Source organism: Nicotiana tabacum, chromosome 1, assembly GCF_000715075.1.
Source record: "Nicotiana tabacum cultivar K326 chromosome 1, ASM71507v2, whole genome shotgun sequence".
Classification (NCBI taxonomy): Eukaryota; Viridiplantae; Streptophyta; class Magnoliopsida; order Solanales; family Solanaceae; genus Nicotiana; species Nicotiana tabacum.
In genome coordinates, this window is record NC_134080.1 from 202,385,130 (window position 1) to 202,398,931 (window position 13,802).

A 13,802-nucleotide genomic window follows, 5' to 3' on the forward strand; every position below is an offset into this window, starting at 1 on the left:
TAATAAATAGATAAACATATTTACGGCGGAGTCTCATATGGATAAGAGGCTTATTTTCAATAGAGTACTAAATAGATAAACATATTTACGGCGGAGTCCCATATGGATAAGCTTCTTCAGGAAGCTTATTTACAACGGAGTACTAAATGAACATCCATAATATAATATATTTATAACAATGGGGATATATTCCTGAAAATGATAAGAAAGTGATATCTAATCTAACAAATCCAATAGCACAAAACTGCTTTCCATAATAGCAACCAAAAAGAAACTTTTTCTTTACAGTTAGAAATCTATACACACGACGTAGAATGTCATGCGATGACAAAAAAAATCAGTTGCTACAAAGTTTCTTCAACAATTTAAAAATCATTAAACTCTAGCAAAATTATTACTAATAGGATAATAGCTCATAACTTACAATTGCTCATCACCATATACAATTATCATACATTTGTGATACAATTTCTACAACAATTATAATACAAATACAATTATGATACAATCGTGATACAATTCTGATCTTCCTCATCTTCTTCAAGTTTCAATCACAACTCTAAACTTAAATTCTGAAACAATATTGTATCAGGTATTATTTTGGGCCAAATCCCTTAATTAAAGATCTTGTGCCTCTGATTTCGCAAAAGACTCAACGGCTTTTTTCTCTCTTATAAGAAGGTTGATCCCTCAAGAAGAAGATTGTGCAACTACACACATTGTATTCTAAGTCTATTTACTTCTTAGTTCAAACACTGTAATCCTTTGTTATCAGTATCTCAAAAGATAGGGAGATCTAGAACACAAAAGAAAGTTGTGTCAACTATTCTGAACTTAAGTGTTGATACTGTTCGTTGGTGGTGAATGCGATAAAACCATCCGTATTGTAACTTATTCAAATATCTTAAGGCAACCCTTGTGACCTAAGAAAAACTGGATGTAAGTACCACAATGGTACCGAACCAGTATAAATCGTTGTGTGTTATTCACTACTTACTTTCATTCTGAGTTGTGGTCAGTCAACTAATACTGAAGAGTAGTCGACTAGAAATTTAAAAAAGGCTACAATTCACCCCCCCCCTTGTACTTTCAATTGGTATCAGAGCGGGTCTCATATTTTTTGCTTAACCGCTAGTAAGGAAAAGATCATGGGATCCAATACTGTTGTCGGTGCTAAGGCTGTATTGTGGGCCGAGCCCGAGCCTAAATGGCCAACATTTCTCTCATTGGAAAGTTCGCATGGAAACGTATACCATGTCATATGACATCAAGGTATGGCGTGTGATAAAAAATAGAAACCTTCCAATTCCTCCCAAGAAGGATGCAAATGGTCAGGTCATCATATCCACTGATCCTCTGGATTTGGACGATTACACTGATGAACAAGTTGATGTTATCACTGTTAATGCGAAAGCAAAAAATCTACTATACAATGCTATCAGTGGAGAAGAATATGAAAAGATATCTAGTTATGAGACTGCAAAAGAAATGTGGAATAAACTGGAAGTCACTTACGAAGGAACTAACAAAGTGAAAGAGACCAGAATAAACCTCTTGGTTCGGGACTATAAGTTATTTTAAATGAAAGATGGTGAATCTGTGGAAGAGATATTGTCTAGATGTGAGCTTCTAATTTTTGCCTTGCATAGAAATTACTCATAAAAATAGACCAAGAATAATTTTAATGGATTTTAGGAGTTTTTATTTATTTCAGTTACTTTTTAAATATCTTAAAATCATAGAAAAATCATTAAAATTGTCACCTTTTAATTTCATGCCATCTTAGGTTTAATTTGCATTTTAGGAATTAATTACTCTTTAATTGTTAGAATTAATACATAAAAATCAAACAAAATATTTTAAAATTTTACATGCATTTGTTAATAGATAAATATATTTAATTTTGCTAATTAAATTTAAGTTAGAATCTAATTTAGGATTTTTCTTTGGCTTGTTTATGATTTTAATTAATGAAATTAAATTTTTAAAATTAAAGAAAAGGGAGAAAAACAAAGAAAAGAGGGGTTTTATTTGGTCTTGCTCAGACTGGGCCAAAAAAGTTTAAATTGGCCGAAACTTAACCCAATTCACCTAGTCCACTACCGTAAACCCAGTATCCTCTCGTCTCTAAAATACACTGTAATTCCTTCTACATAAAGGACTAGGCCCAATTTTAATTCTCTTACACACCAACACCTTCAGATTAGTCGTATCCTCCACAACAAAAAAGAGAACCCTAGAGCAAAGAAAAAGAAAAAAGAAGAAAAAAAAAGAGTTGTGCCGCAACATTTGAAAGAAAAAATCGCAGCAGCAGCTGCTGCCTTCTTCTTCCTTCATAAACAACCTCCCTTAGCTCGAAAACCTCAACAAACCACCCAAACCCAGCTGAAACAACATCAAAATCCCTCCCTTTCACCCCCAAAATCCAGCCCGAAAAATAGCCCCCAATACCATCGAAAACCAACTCAAATCAGCTGTAAAACCAACTGAAAATCAGCTGCGAAACCGGCTGAAAAATTATCTCAAAACCAGACCAAAATGTAGCAAAAAGCCATCTCAAAACAACCCCAAAACATCACCTCCTAAAACTCCATTGAAACCAACCAAGAATTAGCTCTAAAACCCAGCAAAAATAGCTCTGTTTCCCAGTGAAAATCAGCTGCAAAATTGTCCTAAAAATCAGCCTTCCACCTCCAAACACCACCGCTAAAGTTGTTGGATCGGATTGAGGTTATTTGGGTCAAGTTGAGGTCCATGTTGTGGCTCTCGGGTCGAGGTTTTGTTCGCAATTCTGGTGTTATCGCCGAATTCCGTTTCTGCTAGCTGAACAACTATTTTTGTTGAATAAGATCTTGCTCAATTAAAGGTTCATCCTCTACTCTACTATTTCTATTAGGCCACCCACTTGCTCTTATTTGTCATATACTATTTGAGATGTCTCTGTTAGAAATGAGTATTTTATCATCATGCGATTGTTTGGTGATTCGATTACGTTGCTTGAATTGGTGAGATCTCGTTTCATTATTATTGTTTGAACTTAATGCGACTATGTATTGATAATATTTTAATTGTTATAGTAAGTTATTATTAAAACGTTTCATTATAGGTGTTTTGGATTTTAACAGTGATATTCTAATGTTAAGGGATTTGTGGCTAGGTGGGATTCTGGCCATTTGATTTTCAATGGAGAGTCGATTTTGGACCAAAAAATTTAAAGAGTTTTGAGTTTAAAATATTTTTCCATACATTATTTTTCTACATAGTCACGTTAGTAAACATTAGGAATAAAACTATGAGGTGTAACATTAACTCCAATTTTTAGCATATTTTTTTCAATAAATTCTTGTCAACTAAATCACACCGTCTCTCCATAATATGGATTGTGTACACGTTCGCGTGACATGATTTTAACGCCCAAATAAAACGGGTTTACACACATGCAGTTCGCTTCACAGATAAATCCATAACTAAGTAATTAAAAGTAGTAAAAAGTTAAAATGTACATAGGTTCTAAAATAAGTAATTAAAAAATTTAATTAAGCCAGGTATGATTAAAGCAGACCATAAATAGAGTCAAATTTTCTCGACTTGGGATTTAAAATAAATCGGTGACTTGGGACACCATAAAATTATTCAAAGTGGCGACTCTGAAATAAAATAGATAATTCCATATCGAATAATATCACTTAAATTGGAAAAAAACTCCCTTATATCCCCTACGGGTAAAAAGGAGGTGTGACACCAGATTCAGTAAAATTCTTGGAGATCTCAAATCATTTGAAAGACCAATTAAAAGTGGCGAACAAGTTAGAAAGATCCTTAGAAGCTTGCCTACAATTTGGCAACCAAGGGTCATTGCTTTGGAATGTCAAGATCTGGATAAAATTTCCTATGATGAGCTCAGAGGTGATCTGATTGCTTTTGAGAAAACTCATCTTGATAGAAAATTCAAGAGAAGAAAAAAATTGTTGCTTTCAAAGCAACTGTGGCTGAACCAGAAATTGAAGATGAAGAAGAAGGAGGAGAACAAGGTGAAAACATAATGCTCTCTCAAGTCGTGACCAGCATGATGAGACGAAACATAAACAACAGAAGAGGTAAGTCTAACTTCAGGAAAGGAAGAGCGAGCAATGAAGCTAAGAAAAATGATGAAAGATGTTACGAATATGGAAAGTTCGGTCATATTCAAGTTGAATGTCCGAAATTAAAGAAGAAACTTAGCAGAAAAATGCAAAAGATGAAAGCCTTTGGAGCATGGAGTAATGAGGAAGAATCTAATCATGAGGAAATTGCTAACATGCGCTTCATGGCTCTAAGTGACAATGAAGAAGCAGGGGAACTTGGGCTAATGACAGACATCAACGATGAGAAAGACGACTCAAGAGAACCTCTTTCAATGTCAGATGAGGAACTAGTGAACTACGTACTCCTTTATACCCTAATTGTCATGAACTTCAAGAATTTGTTAATATTGCCCTTGCAGATATAGAAAGAGTAGTAAATGAGCTCAGAAAAGTCAAGAGAGAAGAGAGACTGGGCCCTAAAACTAGAAGTATGCAAAATTGAACGCGATATATTTCAAGAAAAAGTAAATGAACTCAAGGTTCAATTGAATGGATTGCAAAGGACCTCAAATCACAGTTCAGTCAAGTCTCAACAGACTGTTCATCAGAAAAAGAAAATGGCTTGTTCCTTTTGTGGAAAAAATGGCCATAACACTAATAATCGCAGGAACAGAATTAGAGCTAAGAGTAGTTTTGATAACTCTAACAACTTATCTTGCTTCTACTGTGGCAAAAGAGGTCATACCTCAAATTATTGCAGGTTCAAAAATAACAAAAGATGGGTCTGGAGACCAAAATCTTCAAATCAAACTAACACTCAGAAGTCTAACCATTCAGGACCCAAGCAGGCTTGGGTACCTAAAAATAAGTAATCTTGTTTTGCAAGAACACTGCAAGAAAAATAGAAAAGGAAAATGGTATCTCGGCAACACGTGTTCCAGACATATGACGAGTGACAAATAATTGTTCAAATCAGTCACCAAGATAGATGGAGGAATAGTTACATTTGGTGACAAATCCAAAGAAAATGTTACTGGTGTTGGAAAAGTTCCTTTAAGCTCAACATGTGATGTAGATGGAGTCTACTTAGTTGATTAACTTGGCTATAACCTTCTCAGTATCAGTCAATTGTGTGATAATGATTATGAGGTTCATTTTAAGAAACATGGATGGTTTATAGAAGACGAATCAGGTAATATCATTCTCTCAAGAAATAGGAACAGAAATGTCTATACTATCAAAAACTTAGAAAACTTTGGGGATCAAATTTGCCTTACTTCTATTATTGAAGATCCCTAGGTTTGGCATAGAAAACTTGGCCATACAAGCATGAATACTATTCAAAAAAATTTCAAACATGATCTTGTTATTGGTCTTCCAAAACTAAATTTTTTAAAAGATCATATATGTGATGCATGTCAATTAGGGAAACAAGCACGATCCTCTTTCAAAGTCAAAAACATTGTTTCTACCTCTAAACCTCTTCAATTGCTGCATATGAATTTATTTGGTCCTACTAGAACTGCTAGTATAGGAGGTAAGAAATATGTTTTTGTTATTGTAGATGATTTCTCTAGATTTACATGTGTTATGTTTCTTAGTCATAAAGATGATGCTCTAAAGAATTTTGAAGTTTTCTGTAAGAAGGTTCAACGAGAAAAAGGATACTATATCTCCACCATCAGAAGTGACCATGGAGGAAAATTTGAAAGCAGAACTTTTGAAAATTTTGCAATGATCAAGGAATCTCTCATAACTTCTCATCGCCAAGATCCCCTCAACAAAATGGAGTAATAGAACGTAAAAACAGAACCTTGCAGGATATGGCAAGAAGTATGATCGTGGAAAACTCTCTACCTCATAATTTCAAGGCAGAAGCTGTAAGTACAACATGTTATATCATTAACAGATGTCTTATTCGGCCAATTCTTAAAAAGACTCCCTATGAACTGTGGAACGGTAAGAAACCAAACATTAGTTATTTCCACCCTTTCAGATGCAAATATTTCATTCATAACAATGGAAAGGATAATTTGGGTAAGTTTGATCGAAAGAGTGATGAAGGTATATTTTTGGGTTACTCTCCCTCAAATAGAGCTTACAGAGTTTACAACAAGAGAACCTTATGTATTGAAGAATTTATTCATGTTATTTTTGTTGATACTAACCCTCGCCCAAAGAATGAACATATCCTGAAGATGAGGAAATTTCTTGTGCTACAAAATCTGTTCTTGTAGGTAAGGATCATCAAAATGAGTCAACTAATCTACAAAATCAACCAGCTGAAATTCCTCCAGAAGAATGTGACTTACCTCAACCAGATCAGTCGACTATCGAAGAAAATGTGACTTCAGCAAATACTCCAAATGAATGGAAGATTGAACCAGGATATCCTCATAAGTTCATTATAGGAGATCCACAGGAGGGAATAACTACAAGGAGATCTCAAAAGAACAAATCTCATGTATCTCTCATTTCTCAAATTGAGCCCAAGAAAGTGGATGAAGCTTTAAAGGATTCTCATTGGATTGATACTATGAAAGAAGAATTAGATCAATTTGAGTGAAACAAAGTCTGGAAACTTGTTCCAAAGCCTCAAAATTCATCTGTCATTGGAACTAAGTGGGTTTTCAGAAATAAATTGAATTAATCAGGTCAAGTTGTTCGGAATAAAACAAGACTGGTGGCTCAAGGTTACTCTCAATAGGAAGGAATCGACTATGATGAAACATTTGCACCTGTAGCAAGATTTGGATCCATCCGAATTCTACTTGCTTTCGCTGCTCACAAAGGATTGAAATTATTTCAAATGGATGTTAAAAGTACGTTCCTAAATATCTATATCTTTGAAGAATTATACGTGAACCAACCTCCTGGCTTTGCAAATACCAATTTTTCAAACCATATATACAAGCTGACTAAAGCCCCGTATGGTCTCAAACAAGCTCCACGAGCATGATATGAAAGGTTGAGCTCTTTTCTTCTAAATCAAGGTTTCAAACGAGGTAACATCGATACAACTCTTTTTATTAAGCAATCCAATTCAGGTAATCTTATTACTCAAATTTATGTAGATGACATTATCTTTGGTAGCCCTAACTTAGTTCTTTGTGAAGAATTTGCACTTTCCATGAAAGGTAAATTTGAAATGAGCATGATGGTAGAACTGACATTCTTCCTTGGACTTCAAATCAAGCAATCCCCTAAATGAATTTTCATAAGCCAAACCAAGTATACCAAGGAGCTCATTAAGAAATTTGGGATGGAAAATGATAAAGCTATTAGCACTCCAATGAGTCCAACTACCGTGCTAGATGAAGACAGCAATGGAAAAATGGTTCATGAAACCATTTATAGAGGGATGATTGAATCTTTACTTTATATAACTACTAGTCGATCAGATATTATGTTTAGTATTTGTAATTGTGCTAGATTTCATTTGGCTCCTAAGGAATCCCATCTTACCGCTGTTAAACGCATTATTAGATATTTAATTGGTACTCCTGAGTTCAGATTATGGTATGATCACTCTAACAATTTCTCTCTGAGAGGCTTTTCAGATGTTGATTTTGCAGGAGACAAGATTGATATGAAGAGTACCAGCGGGACATGTCAATTGCTAGGAAATTATTAGTATCTTGGCATAGCAAGAAATAAAATTGTGTTGTGCTATCAACTACTGAGGCAGAATACCTAGCTGTTGGAAGCTGTTGTACACAAGTCCTATGGATCATGCACCAACTTCTTGATTATGATTTTCTCTTACTTCTACTCCTATTTTTTGTGACAATACTAGTGCTATCTACTTATCTAAAAATTCTGTGCAACATTCTAGAGCAAAATATATAGAAATTAAATATTATTTTATTCGTGATCATGTAGCAAAAGGTGATATTACTTTAGAATTCATTAGTACTGATTCTTAACTTGCTGATATTTTTACAAAACTGCTTTTGGAAGAAAGATTCCGCACTTTTCAAAAAAGATTGGCATTGTGCCAAATTTGTAAATTAAATATTTCCTTAAGTATTCAAATTATTTTACATGCTTTCAGAATATTTTTTTCCTTAATTATATGTGTTCTAATTAATTTTCTGTGTAAGTGCAATTATTACATGTACCGCCGATTAGTCACTTCTGAACCTACACTTTTGTCTGCACTTAACCCTTCCAGTAACCAAGATGCCTCTTCACTCCTCTAAATCTCATCAATAAAAACTCTCCATCTCCAACACTTCTCTCATTCACTACCAACCAACTCCTCTCACTATGGCCAAAAGAAATCCCTCCTCTACAACCAGACACAGTCGAAGGTTTCAAAAACCTCTCAACACTGAAGAACCTGTGGATGTGGAGTCATCCATTGACTCAGATTTTCTCAGAACTGACAACGATAACAATGCCTTATCTAAAAATTATCCTATCAGCCAGAAAAAGGATGGCAAGAGGCCCATGGAGCAAACCCCCAAAAAGGCTGTATGCAAGAAGGGCAAGGTTTAATATTTGGAGTTTGGTCTTGAAGACAAGCTAATCTTCTATGGCCCTAGTGAAAAGGTGAGGTTTTAGTCCTACAAGTCAAAATCCATGGCTTATGGATGCTCTGCAAGTCTTTATCTTATGAAAAGCCTTCATTGTGATGTGACTACAATTTTCGATTTTCAACACCTTTCCCATTTATTTGACGCTCTTGGAAATACTGTGTATGAAGAACCTATGCGAATGTTTTATGCAAATCTGTTTGTGTATATGATTTGGAATCTATGGTTTTAGGGACTAGAATTGTTTTGGGCTCCTACCAATTTGAAAAGATCTTTTCCGCAAAGTTTAGTGGGGATGATGAGTTTGTCCAAAATTCTTAGCCCAAAGACTTTGAAGTGTCCTTTAATAAAGCAAAAAGTTTTCTGTCTGATAACCCCCTTGACATTGGCCCCAAAAATCTTAAGTTTGAACACCGTGTCTTGGCCCATATGATTGCCACCACTCTCCTTCCCAGATCTGGGTCCCTTAGTTCCTTGTCCATTAGAGATGTTTTTATCCTCTATTGTCTGGTTAATAGTAAGCGACTTGACTGGTTTGTGTGGATTCGTCAATATATGCTTGAGAGTATAAGGGATATTTCCTCTTCTGATGCATGTCTACCCTATGGTCTTCTTATCTCTCATATTCTGGAAGTTATGAAAGTAGACTTGACACCCTTTTCATCCAAGCACATCTCCAGTACTTATGATAAGACTGCTTTTTCTATGATAGGGTACACTCTGGGTAATGATGGATGGTTTAAGAGATCCAAGGTTGAAAGTGCTCCAACTCCTGTTGATAGCCCGATTGATCAACCAGCTTCTCAGTCGACTACCTCCCTGAATCTTCAACAAATTCAACACTACCTTGATAGAGTCAAGCTGCTGCTTATGGATATGAAAGAACAGGCAGGTAGACAAGATCAAGGATGTCATGAAGGAGACAGGTACAGATGTGGACAAGCTTCATATTGACATAGGAGCTACAAGGAGACAAGGAACCAAGGCTTCAATTCCATGAGTGAAAAGATGGACAAACTCGTCAAGGATGTTGAGAATTCACATGACTCCTTCTGCACCAAAGTGATCAACACCCTCAAATACTTTCTGGGACGAAGTTAATTTCTCTGATTGTGCTGTTATGACAAAAAATTTCTTTTTGCTTATGTTTTTTGTTGGTAGTTGCTTTTAAACAATTCTTTTTTTGGACTGTACTATCTAAGCCTCTACTGAAGGCTCTAACCGCCTTATCTTATCAGTATGTGAATTATGTTCTATTTTTCTCTTTGTATGTCTCTTTACTTTTTGATTGATGTCAAGGGGGAGAAAAATGTGAGTAAACAACTTAGGAGGGAATATAGGAACAACATAATCTCAAGGGAAGCATCAGCTCAGGGGGAGCAACTCCTTAAAAGGGAAGTATTTTAATTTACTTTACTTTGTTTACTTATTCTTGATTGTCATCATCAAAAAGGGGGAGATTGATAGGTTTAAGTTTAAGTTTAAATGATGACAATGTTATCTTATGTTATATTTACAGGACAAACAAAAAGGAAAGAATGAAGATGCTTAGCAAGATTGCTATTGGATTCAAAATAGCAAGTAAGGAAAGAATGAAGATGCTATTACTGCATTGATGATCAATCAAAAAAAGCAGATTGACTCGTCCTCAATTAAGGGAACTCAGATTGCCAATTATGGATCCTCTAATTAAGAAGATCGCGCTCGTGAATTAAACTCTCCAAGCGTAAATGTCTCATTGAATTCAGCTGTGACAAGGAAGGTCACATTCGAATATGGGCTAGTCAAAGAGCAATATTTGAAGAAGCACCCTTTGGGTCAAATCCCTTAATTAAAGATCTTATGCATCTGATGTCGCAAAAGACTCAACGGCTCTTTTCTCTCCTATAAGAAGGTTAATCTCTCAAGAAGAAGATTGCGCAACTACACAGTACACACATTGTATTCTAAGTCTATCTACTTCTTAGTTCAAACACTATACTCCTTAGTTATCAATGTCTCAAAAGATAGGGAGATCTAGAACACAAAAGAGAGTTGTGTCAACTATTCTGAACTTAAGTGTTGATACTGCTCGTTGGTGGTGAACGCGGTAAAACCTTTTGTATTGTAACTTATTCAAAGATCTTAAGATAACTCTTGTGACCCAAGAGAAACTGGATGTAAGTACCACAACAGTACCGAACCAGTATAAATCGCTATGTGTTATTTACTGCAATGACCTGACTGGTCATTTCATGAGTTACACTCTCGTTCTCCTTATTTCAACTTCTTTGTATGTTGTTCAGATATATTTCATCATATTGTATTGGTTGTTCTGTGTTCGGAATGGTCATAGAGTGAAATGAGACACTTAGTCTCTTATTTGGAAGTTTAAGTTGGAAAAGTCAACCAGATGTTGACTTATATGTAGAAGTTCTCGGATGTGAATTCTGATGGTTCAGATAGCTTCGTTAAGTGATTTTCGACTTAAGAGCGTGTTCAGAAAGTAATTTGGAGGTCCGTGGTAGATTAGGCTTGAATTGGCGAAATTGGAATTTTAGCATTTTTCGGTCGGCAGTGAAAATCTTGATACCGGAGTCAGAATGGAATTTTAAAAATTGGAGTAGGTCCGCTGTGTTATTTGTGACGCGTGTGCAAAATTTTAGGTCATTCAGATGAGGTTTGATAGGTTTTTGGATCGGTTGTGGAATTCGGAAGTTTGGAAATCTTTAGGCTTGAATCCGATGGTGATTTGGTGTTTCAACGTTGTTTTAAGTGTTCCGAGGGTTGTTATGAGTTTGAATGATGATATGTGACTTGTTGGTAGGTTTGATTGAGGTCCCGAGGGCCTCGGGATGATTTCAACGGGTTATCGGAGAGTCGAAAAAGTGGAGTTGCAGCTGAAGCGGCTGTTTTCTATCATAACCGCAACTACGGATTGGGGACCGCAGGTGCGAGCCGAAAAAGTGGAGAGAAGAACACAGAAGTGACATTGGTCGCAGGAGCAGAGGACTGGACCGCAGGTGCGAGACCTGGGTCGCAGGTGCGGTGTTTGAGGAGTTAAGTGAATTCTGCAGGGTGCGGATTTTTAGGCGCAGAAGCAGCCTGCAGGTGCGAAATATTGTCCGCAGATGCAGAAATCACTGGGCAGAAAGTTTAAAAGGCCCTCTTCACAAATTTTAGTCATTCTTCCACCATTTTTGGCCGATTTTGGAGCTCCAAGCTGTGATTTCAAGAGGGAATCAAGTGTATTTGGAGAGGTAAGCTACTTGGGCTTTGTATCTTGTGTTTATAGTGATTGTTCCATTGGTAATCATGAAATTTGGGGGGGGGGGGGGGGAATTAGAGAAGAAATTGGGAAATTAGGGCTTGAAATTGGAGAGTTTAAATTAGAAATTTGAGGGGCCATTTGGGGTCCGATTTGGATGATTTTGGTATGTATAGACTCGTGGGAGGATAAGGATTCTAGTGATGTGATTTTTATCAAATTTCGAGACATGGGCCAGGGGTCGGATTTGACCTATTTTGGGTTTTTTGAGTTAATTTGATAATTTTTGCATGAGCTTTGTTTCTTTGGCATGTATTGATGTTATGATTATAATTTTGGATAGATTCGGGGCGATTTGAGGCCGAGTCGAGAGGCAAGGTCATTGCGGAGTAGATTTTTGTCCGGATCGAGGTATTAACGATTGTAAATCTAGACTTGTGGGTATGAAACCGCAGAATTTTGTACTATTTTGATAAATAAGGTGACACCCATGCTAGGTGATGGCGTGTGGGCGTGCACCCGTAGGGATTGCGACTTGGTCCGTCCCGTGGCAACTGTAGAGTTGCACATTTTGATAAACTCTATATGAAATCTATGTGTTTAGAAATAATTCTGTTAACTTGGGATTAATGCCATATTTGGGGCCTTGTGCCGTACTATTTGGACCCTCAGGGGTATTTTACTACTATCCTCACACTGTTTTGATTCGAAAGCATATCCGCAGTCATGATTTTTACTTGTTTATCGTTTGATTTAGTTTCATTACTCTACTTTTAAATATATGAAAGTTGTTTGGGCTGAGTTCCCTGATTTTTTACTGAAAGTCCTGAGTGGCTGTGAGATTGATGACTGAGAGAGAGGCCGAGGGCCTGATGGTGAGGATTATATATTTATGGATTGGGCTGCACGCCGCAGCGATATGTTGGGTCGGGCTACATGACGCAGTGATATAGCGCTTGGGCTGTAGGAGCCCCTCCGGAGTCTGCACACCCTCAGTGAGCGCAGTCGACTATATATAATTACGAATGGGGTTGCACACCTCAGTGGTTATTATTATGAGATATCTATTGAGCGGAAGTGCTGATTGACGAGAGTTGAGTCACGAGTGACTGAGAGGCTTGCCCGAGGGGCTATATATATGAGTGATACTTTGCCCGAGGGGCTTGTTTATGAAATTACTGTTTTTACTCTTCTTTTATCCTGAGACTCTATTGAAAAATATTGGACAAATATTTTAAATAACTTTCATTGAAACTGGAGTTTTTACGAGATGTTCGGAAATTGAAATACGAATCTGAATTTGTTATTTCTATTGAGATTCTATGTTAGACTATGTATATGATTTAAATGCTCGTCACTGTACTCAACCTTTATTTACTTTGGTTACTTATTGAGTTGGCGTACTCACGTTACTCCCCGCACCCTATGTGCAGATCCAGGTGCTAGAGCATCCGGGTGAGAGCATCCAACAGCTTCTGAGTATTTTTTTGGAGATAGCAAGGTAGATGCACGACGTCCGCAGCCCTGTCTTTCTCCTTCCTATCCTTAGTATTATATATTTCAGTCTTATCTTGTATTGAGTAGACAGTATTGGACAGTATCTTAGTGGCTCATGACTAGTGACACCAGGATCGGGCAGTGTGAATGTATTTGCGTACTTGTTTTTTCGCGTATTTTATTATATTAAAATGAAAGACTTGTGATCATAATTGATTTGGAAAGGAATTTATAAAAGACCTTTATGATATTGGTGTTGAATTGCCCGGCCTAGTACTGTGATAGGCATCATCACGACCGAGATGATTTGGGGTCGTGACACTTACTTTCATTCTGAGTCGTGGTCAGTCAACTAATACTTGTGTTAGTCGACTAAATTTTAAATAGTCAACAATTCACCCTCCCCCCTCTCTTGTACTTTCACACCGAAACTCGGCTAGCCCGGTAACCCGTTTA

General features: G+C 36.6%; 1 long non-coding RNA gene across 1 annotated transcript; it reads left to right on the forward strand.

The window, feature by feature from the left end:
• The first annotated feature begins 2,060 nt into the window (after positions 1-2,060).
• Positions 2,061-10,686, forward strand: LOC107805522 (uncharacterized). The gene is made up of 3 exons (XR_012710971.1): positions 2,061-5,944; positions 6,302-8,618; positions 9,315-10,686. It is a non-coding gene; the product is annotated as an uncharacterized LOC107805522 (long non-coding RNA).
• The last annotated feature ends 3,116 nt before the right edge of the window (positions 10,687-13,802 follow it).